We start from the raw sequence: 9,698 nt of genomic DNA on the forward strand, positions 1-9,698 counted from the left end.
TTTTTTCTTGCGCGGCCACCTTCCAAAACTGAAGGCGCGAACGCAGCTCACGGGGCTCGAGCTTTGACAGCCAGTTGCAAACGCGGATGGACTACCATCTGGCCACAGGCCATTTGCTGATAGAAAACGCCGTTACTTTACCTAAGGCCCAGTGTGACACTGTGAGGCCGCCCGCCATCCAAAGGGAAAGTGGGCGGGTGCCCCAGTGTGACAAGGGCCTCATTATAGCAAGATTTTTGAGGCCCCTTTTTGAGGTCACATGTTTCTATCGCATGTTACTTTCATTCTCTCGATGTGGCAGGCTCAAGATTTAGAAGCTGTTTTCACTGAGTCGGAATTGTATGCCAGCTTGCTTGATTTGGGTTGATGGAGAGCTCCTGGTAGGGATGGTGTCTCTGTGGAGTTCTTATCTTTCTGGGATTATTTGAAGTTGCCTCGATTGTTCATGATGAATACAACTTGGGAACAACAGGAATTACCCTCCCTCTTGGAAAGAAGGTTTGCTCAAGCTGATTCCTAAGCATGCATTGTTTGAAGAATTTTCACATTGGCGGCCTATTACACTTATGCCTATGGTATATAAATTAATGGCAAATATGCTTGCTAACTGACTCAAATGCTTTCTGCATGAAGGCTTGCATCAATCTCAATACGGCTTCATTCTGCGACATCAAATTAGTAATAACCTCACGAATGTCATTATTGGTATGGAATATGCAAAATATACTCGATAGGATTTATTAGTCATGCAGGTGGACATTGAAAAGGCATTTGATATTGTTCTTTGGGATCACATTGCGAATACCATGCGACATTTGGGTTGTGGGCCTAGGCTATCCCGTGTCGTGCTTTTCTTGTATGCATACAGTACTTCTACAGGCTTGCTGGATGGTTCTCTCACAGAATCTTGGCCTTTGGGACGGTCGATAAGGCAGGGTTGCCCTCTGAGTGCTTTGCTTTATGCGATCGCTACTCATCCCTTGTTTATGTATTTGGATTTCTTGACCTCAACTGGTAGGCCACATGGCCTGACTTTACCTTCTGGTCGACAGTTTGCTGGCTTATGCGGATGACTCTTTGTTCATGCCTCGTAATAACTATGATGATGTACAACAGATTATGCATACTCTTCACTTCTTTGGATTGGCAGTAGGTCTCAAAGTTAACTTTTGCAAATCCAAGCTATTGCCTATGAAAGAGTGCAACTGGCATAAGATATTGTGGCCTGGGGAGATTGTTCCTCCCCATGTTCTGGTTCACCATTTGGGTTATCCGCTGGGTTGGAATGTATCAGCTATGAAGAAAATGGATTGGGTGCTCCAATGTCTACATTCCAAGTTGAATTATTGGAAATTGTCCACGTGGCCACTTCATGTGCGTCAGGATTGTCCAATGCATCCTTGTGGCTTATGTGCATTTTTACTTGCCTTTGTTATCCTGGCCTCGGTTGCGCTCGCAGTCTCTCATGTCCAATATTTTAGAACATTTTTGGCGGACCTCGTCTACCAAGAGGGGCCTTCGGCTTCTATCTATGGACAAGCTGTGTTCTCCCAAGCGGCTTGGAGGGTTGAATATTTTGGAATTGAGACGTCATCTTTTGGCTCGGAAAGCTATGTTGTTGCCAGTTTTGGTGGAGCAACAGCAACCCTAGGCTCTTATGGTCACACATTTATGTGCGCACATGGTCACCCCTTCTTTTGGTCATTGGAAACTGACTTATTGGGATGTTGTTTCTGGGAACCTTGAAGGACACATTCCTGGATGTCCCTTTACTTCTTCTCTAATTGTTGATTGGAAGGTTGTCACTTCGCATTTGGCTTGGGATGGTTGACAATCCTCTGGGGGTAACTCTCTTCGCTTGGGGAGTCTGCATTGGAGAAGGGTTTTTGCTTCGACTTTGGTTCAACGGTCCTCCTCGCCAAGCGTATTTTCTTTCCCAAAAAGGAATCTATCAAGTGCATCAAGTGGTTGATGACTCGGGTTATGTTCTTTCTTTCGCTGATGACGTCTCCCGCTTTCGGTTGGGTCTTCACTATTCTCCTATCTGGCGGGAGATTCAAAACATGCTTGCTACTCACTCGCCCATTCCTCCTCTGGATGAAGACTCTTGCGTCTCTGATTGGAATCTAGCTACTACTAGATTGGAGTGCATCTCAGCTGCCAGTGTCTATGCCATCCTTCAGTCTGATGTATGGATTGTGCATCGTGGTAATCAGTTGTGGTTGCTTTCCGAGTCATCCTTGTGGTGGCAACACACATTGTCTCGTATTTGGCAGAGTCATCTGCCTTTGAAGGAACGTGTTTTTTTGTGGCGGTGCTTGGAGGGATCTCTACCTGTTGGCAGTGTGTTGCATGCTCGGCATATTGAGCCTTCCCGCTGCCCCAGATGCCTTGAAGCTGACGAGACCGTGCCACACTTATTGTGGTGTTGTCATCACTCCAGAGCCTTCATTCGGAAAGTGTCAACTGCTCTTCGGCTGCGTTTTTTCCTTCCGGCTCTTTTCACAAACGATTTCGGCTTTTTGGGGTGCTTTGGTCACAACAATCTCAGTTTGCAGTGTTCTTCACCTGGGTCAGATTTTGGAGTATGTGGGCCATCTGGCACCATAGGAACTCCTTAATGTTCCAGGGCACTCTTGTTGACCCCTTTCCCTATTTCAAATTATCTCTTGGTCAAGCACTGCATTTTGCCTATGACGTTGGAGACATCGCTCTTGATACCTACAGGATTTATTTTGACTGTTTCTAGCCTTCGGAGCCTCATAGTGCTCCGTGTTTTGTATCCCTTTCTTTTCGTGGGTTTTCCTCGCTTTGAGGTTTCCCACTTGTAATTTAATCAAAGCAGATTTACAAAAAAAGTGTGTGTGTGTGTGTGTGTGTGTGTGTGTGTGAGAGAGAGAGAGAGAGAGAGAGAGAGAAGGAAAATGATTTACCACACTTCGAAGAAGAGCGCCATTTGTTCATTTTGAAGTTCAAAAAGTGCTCACGCACTCCATATTTTTTGGCTTTATTGTAGCCGCCTTCCTTTTCGAGCGGAGGAGTCCTGAAGTCTAGAGCAAATGTGTCTCAGCTTAATATCGTGTCGTTTTCAATTTCCGGTTGAGGGCAAGGGGAAAAGGAGAAATTCCGTCGCAAAATAGAGAAAAATAGTGTAAAAACTTGAAAAAGTAGCCTAATTTTCTGAAATTCTTCTTGGCAAATTCAAGGAAAGGAATTTCGTATGTTTGGAAAAAATGATTTTTCCCGAACATTGGTCCTGATGGCTGCAATAGAGTCTAGACTCTACACCATCCCTTAGTGAGGCCTCGACATTAAGTAACACCCAGTTTTTAATGAGGGGTGGCAAAGGGATCAAGGGGGGGAAGTGGCGCACGGTATCAGAAAAATCTGGGCATCCACCTCAGCAAATGTTAAACCCGGACAGCATGCCCGCCTGACAGTCCACCTCAGCAAAAACTAAACCCGGACAGTATACCCACCTGGCATAATCAAAAGGGAAACTTGAACAAAAAAGGCATCCACGTTGGCACGTGGGAAATCAATATACATGTATGTAGGAGAATTCAAACTCGGACGATTGCAAGATTTCAAATTTATGGGTGTTCTTGGAGGTTAACTGGCAAGAAAGAGGGACCTGAATGTAGGTTGGGTGGAAGAGGAGGTAATGCAAGGCAAAGAGAGGATCAAAGACAATTACATCATCGATTTCAATGTAACCTAGCAGGAGAAGAAGCCATGAAGGGTGAAATGGATGGGCGTATACTTGATTTGAATGAGGGTATAGAGGCAAGCAACGAATTTGAATCAGATTCAAGCCCAGATTTCGAGGATTCTTTGGGTTTTAATAATGGTTGGCTAACTGAAGGGAACTCAAGCAGTGCCGGCCATCCAAAAGCTGGAGCCCAATTCCCTCAAAAGCAACCAAGTGGGGACTCAATCCACATGGTCAAACCTAGGATCCAATCTCATGATCCATCGTTGCATCTTTCTCACCACTTCTTTAGTTTTTCTCGAGCAAGCTACGACCTAATGCTTCAAGATATGAAGGGGATTTGCAACCCAAGTTTGACTACACTTTGAGACATAGGTGTCCATGACATAAAGAGATGGAACATGATGAAGGACAATCTACATATTCGAGGACCCAAACGTGAGGGATTGACTAAGCTCTTCTTGAAGATGCCTCCCCTAGCAATTGCACTAATTGAGAAGTGGGCAGCTATCACATAAGAATGTCACATTAATCGGCAAGGGGCTCACCTAGCATGTCGAAAACTATTGATACTATCAAATTGGAATGGTGTAGAGATGTTAGAAAGCATGGCATACCTATTTCCTTTATTAGAGACGTAATTAGATCTTGCAAAGTGTGCATCAAGGATCTAACACTACTTCCCCAATTGCTTATATTAAATAAGGTTGAAGGAAACTTGAATGCTGATGAGAATAACCCAAGTGAGAAAATTTTAACAAATAAATCCCATGTGAATGATGCGCTAGAGAGTATTGCGCTTAAGCATAAGGCGAGGCTTGTCAATCTAAGATCAGTCCAAGTAAGGACATCTGTGTCTGTCATCGTGGCGGTTCAAGAAGGCATTGTGGAGAAGACAAGCGCAAGAGAGAGAAAATCAAAGAAATGTGGTTGTCCTTTCAAGGCATGAGTGCAATTCAAAGAAGAAGTCAATGAATTCACTATTGTTCTCCATGCTATGCATCACGCCCATGTTCTTGGCTCTCGGCTTGTGGCTCTCGGCTTGACTTATACTATCTACCGGTCCATCCACGAGTGCTTCACTGTTACATGGAAGATTACTTTGATGTGGTACATCTCCCCACGTTGCCAAAATGTATATCTCAAAACAAAACTTCCACATGCAACAAGTGCCTCCATTAGATTGTGTGACTTTCCGATTCTTCATGAATCCAAAGGAGGTCCAACAACTTGCATATAGCTTGTGACTTCAAGGTAGTACTTTTCATTGCTTATGCTCTCAACCTATCATTTTCTTGACCAAAGATATTTCTTTTTAGGTCGAGCATATAAAAATGATTGGTCGGGGATGTATATGGAGGCTTTGAAGCTACAAGCTGATGGGAAGGTAGCCTCTTTTACAACCATAGTTTCATTTTCATTTTTATATGTTGTCCTTGCATCCTTATGTAGAGCTTGCTGCTTTTGAAAGGTTTCATATGTCCAACCATACAATCAAAATGTATTGCAAGACATCCATAATTTATTTGTTATCATCATTCAAGATAGTTGGATATTCGAGATGTGTATTCGCTTAACACGACATAATGCATGGGTTGTGGACAACACATTCAAGACAAATGTGTATGGGTCGCCATTATATGCAGTCGTTTTGCCTAATCAAGCTGGAATCGGATTGCTTGTGTGGTTGATGATGTGCACATGTGACCCTGGGACATGTCAAGAGAGCATTGCCCTTCAATTGACCATCCGCATAATATCTCAAGGATGGGTAGTATTCGGCCGAATGCAATTCTAATAGATAAGTTCCCTCAAGAGCTGAATGCTATCTTGAGAGCCATTAGGGATGATGATGCTTGTTGGGCTCAAGACAATGGAGGGCATCAAGTGCAAGTTGCATGCCACTGCTTTGTTGGTTTCATGCCAAGAAGGCTTGGGTAGAGAATATTTTGCTCCAAGTGCCCAAAGACTTGCGAGATCAAGTATATTCTACAATGTGGAACCTTATGCATTCAAAGTGTGAGGATGATTTCCAAGCTCGCTTTCACAAACTCTTATTGGACTACTCCGAGCATGAAAATATTTAGCGTTATGTATCCAACGGATGGTGCTCAAAGTCATGTATATGGCGTGAGCGTTCGGCGCTTATTTCCCCATGGCAATGTGGACACTACAAATCTGGTGGATAGATAATGGTACTATATCAAGTACTCTTTGTTGGATGCAAGGATAAACAGGTTGGTGCTTGACCTATTGCATGCACTTGTCGATGATGCAAGGAGCGGAACCTAGATGGGGGAGTTCTTCAAGCAGAAGCAAGAGCTATGTGAGCATTGATCATTCTCCTTGCATTTTTCTCATATCAGCTACTTTCCCTGAACAAGTTCATTGTGTGTATGTTAATAGTGGACTCTGAACGTTTTGGTGTGTATGGCTCAAGCAAGAGTGCGACCAAAGCACTAGCTGGTGGGGAGAAGTTATTTCAATGATATGAGTCTAATCCATCTACTCTTCAGGTGGTGAACGAATCTACATTTCTATTCAAGATTCAGAGCATGTCTTCGAGCACTTGGTATCACGTGAGTTTACAGTCCTCCTATTGTGATTGCCCAGATTGGTCCTCCCAATGCAAGCATCTATATGGAGTGTGCCGCGCCTAATACTACAAAGCCATTTTTTGATGTTGCATGCAATTTTGCCTATTGTGGATTGTTTGCATACAATGGTTAAACTTCCTACAAACAATGGAATGCAAGAATGTCCTCGGGTTGTGGAGGTAGGGAGTGGTTGTGATGACGTAGAAATGGGTGCTGACATGCATAGCTTTGAGCAAGATATGGACACAATTGATACGGAGATAGTTTCTTGTATTGACAAGTTTAGAGATATCTTGCAGCATCTTCTGAATAATTTGTCCACATGGTCCTACTTTGTTGCTTCTTTGCTTCATCACACTAAGCATGCATGCGTAATCACTTATTCCCTTAATGGTATACATGTGCGTAAACAAAAGAGAGTTCATGATGTCCCTCCATGGCTTGAGACTGCCTTGGATGACATTGATATTGAGGATCCCTTCTAGTTTGCTCCAACAGTTTTCTCCAAAGGGTGAGGACCATGATAAAAACGTTGCTATTGATACAAGAGGAGATCTTTCTGAGTCTTTAGGCAACCTCAATCTTGATGAGGTGTGTGGGAGGTGCTTTTACGTTTATGTCTCTTGTGAGAGGAGGTTCATGACTTACATGTTCACAAGGATGTCTTGTTTATGTCATTTAAATAATGAGATGCACTTTACCTTTTAGGATTATGTACTTACTTCTCCATCCAAGAAGAAACTACCAAGTCGGGGAGGCAAGACTTCCAACGAGCCTATTGATGTAGGATCACCTAATAACTGCTCCTATATGGCCCTTGAGTTCTATGTCTCATATGGACACTTGCGCCTGGAAGAGAAGGGGAACGAAATCTTCCCTTTGTCTCCGACACGGAGCAATCGAGCACTTTATAGGTATGATTTAGAGACATCTTTAGATTTTTTGGCTTTCTTGTGCATGACAATCATTACATTGCTGGTTGTGACCTATTTGAACTAGATTCTCTTCGCATATACCCATCAGATTCATCTCCTTTCAATTTGGCATACACGTGGACGTGGATGATGAGGTGTTGCGGTTCAAACTACATAGTGAAGCCTCAACAAAGAAAATGAATTTATTTACAATTCAATCTTTTGATGTCGATCCTTTGTTGTGTTTATATATATAAGTACAAGGATCTAGAAGCATAACTTGTGTGTCTTAATATGTGGATGGAGCACACTATAGCACCGAATGTGCTAAATCGAGTTATGTTTGTCAAGTCCATGTGGGTTTCAGAGGCAGAAGCAAGTCTAGGCAAGCAAGATGGCATACATGTTATGCAAAACTTCTTTGGGGAGAAGGATATAAGCCATTGTGTGCTAACCATTTTCCGATTGTTATGAGGTCATGCTAAACAAATACACATATGTTGTTAGGAAATAAGACGTAGCTATATAGATAATTGAGTAGATTACTTAATGGAGAGAGACAGATTTCACACACAAAAGATTATAGAGTAGAGAGAGAGAGAGAGAGAGAGAGTACACACGATATATGTGGTTCACCCATTGTGGGCTACGTCCACGGGAAAGCAGCCACTCAATGGCTTTAGTACTTCAAAACAAGAAGCAGTTTACAAAGGGATTATACCCTTAATGGAGCTCCCGCCTTGCTTCACTCTCACCACCTCACACTCACCTTGTTGCATCAACTTCACACTATGAAATGTGTGTAGAAATGGCCTCCTTTTATAGGCCAAAAGGGCTGCCCTCTCTTATGAGAGGCAGCCATGTGTAGCCGCCCTTGTGTGAATAAGTCCAAATCGGACCCTTCAATCCGCCCATGTGTGACCGCGCTTGAGAAGACAAGTCCCCTTTTGAATTCGGCCACCGGCCACCGGCCATTGACTTCCGACCACCGGCCACCACCGGCCAACCGACCGGTCGTTTTTCGACCACTTTCCGGCCGCCGTCCGACCATAATATTCCGGCGAGGGAAAAAATAAGTCTCGGGGGCTTCCGCCCCCGAGGCCCCTAAAGTTGCCCCTGATTTTTGGCCATGAAAATTTTGGTTTTCAGCGAGTGATTTTCCTTCACGCACGATGGCTTCTCCTCATAATGGGGGCCTTACAAATGTGCGCTTTTACCACAGAAAATTACAAGGGTAAATCAGGCTCCATACTTAACATATGTTACATTTACCTAACGTGAGCAATGCTCTAAAATTTTCCTTCTTGTCTTTGCTGCAGAAAGCATTGGACTTTATGTGTGATGTACCTTTCCACACATATGACGATAACGGTTCTAGGTGGAAGAAAGCACTAACTGCTCTTTAATGATTCACTCGATTGTAGTGCTTCGATGGATGTTATACCTTTCTTGAACAGATACTAGCGTAATTGTGTATTTGTATTTTGCATGTCAGCTTATGTCTTGCACTCTTACAGATGATTCATGTAAGGCGTTGGGCCATGGAGCAAACAATCTTGCAGTGAAACGTGCATTGCTCGAGCCATGTAGTGAGTTTGAGATTATAGTGCTACAAGTATGGTTTATGTGTGCTCTTGTGGCTACTGCTGGAATTAGGGTTGCAGAGAAACACACACAGCTTGGAGAAGACGAAGGAAGCTCAAGGCACACAATAGAGAGTGTGTTACTTAGTGTGCAATGGAAAGATTGATAGCCCTAGAGTGATGGGCGTATATACAATGCACGGGGGAAAAAACCTCCTAAAGAGGGAAAAAATGCCCCGGCGGTCCTAGTGTGTTCACACACATCACTACCACATGTATATGGTAACAAATCCCCCCTGGAGTGATGCGGTGAACGAGAGTTGGCACATGAGTAAAGGGAAGTGCCTGAGGACAGGATCAATCCACAAAGGGAAGTAAGCCCAAAGCTTTGCGGAAAGCTTCAAGCTTCTCACGAGACAATGCCTTTGTGAAAAGATCTGCAAGGTTGTCCTGTGTTGGCACATAAGCCAAGCTGATCTCTCCTGCTGAGAGCCTCTCCCTGACATAGTGGTAATGCACCTCAATGTGCTTTGTGTGAGCATGAAAAACTGGGTTCCTCGCAATTGCCAATGCGCTCTGACTGTCAGTGTAGATAGTGTTGGCAGTGTCCTGTCCAACACCCAAATCAGCCATAAGGCGTCTGAGCCATACACACTCAACCGTAGCTGTGAAGACTGCCCTGTACTCAGCCTCACAACTCGAAGTGGCCACAGTAGGTTGCTTCTTGCTCAACCATTATATACATGAACTGCCAAGCATGAAACAAAAACCACTTGTGGACACTCGCGTGTCAAAACAACCAGCCCAATCTGAGTCCGAAAAAGCATGTAAGTCTGGCGGCAATGATCCCCCCTTGGGATAAAACAAGCCAAGATGCAAAGTGCCACGAAGG

The 9,698-nt window shown here is 43.9% G+C and overlaps 2 pseudogenes; both read left to right on the forward strand.

The window, feature by feature from the left end:
- Positions 1 to 86: 86 nt before the first annotated feature.
- On the forward strand, positions 87 to 6,042 carry LOC147451867 (uncharacterized; annotated as a pseudogene).
- Positions 6,043 to 6,515: 473 nt separating this feature from the next.
- LOC147451868 (uncharacterized) lies at positions 6,516 to 7,697 on the forward strand (annotated as a pseudogene).
- Positions 7,698 to 9,698: the final 2,001 nt, after the last annotated feature.

The sequence above is a fragment of the Adiantum capillus-veneris genome, chromosome 8 (assembly GCF_014529385.1).
Source record: "Adiantum capillus-veneris isolate H3 chromosome 8, ASM1452938v2, whole genome shotgun sequence".
Lineage (NCBI taxonomy): Eukaryota > Viridiplantae > Streptophyta > Polypodiopsida > Polypodiales > Pteridaceae > Adiantum > Adiantum capillus-veneris.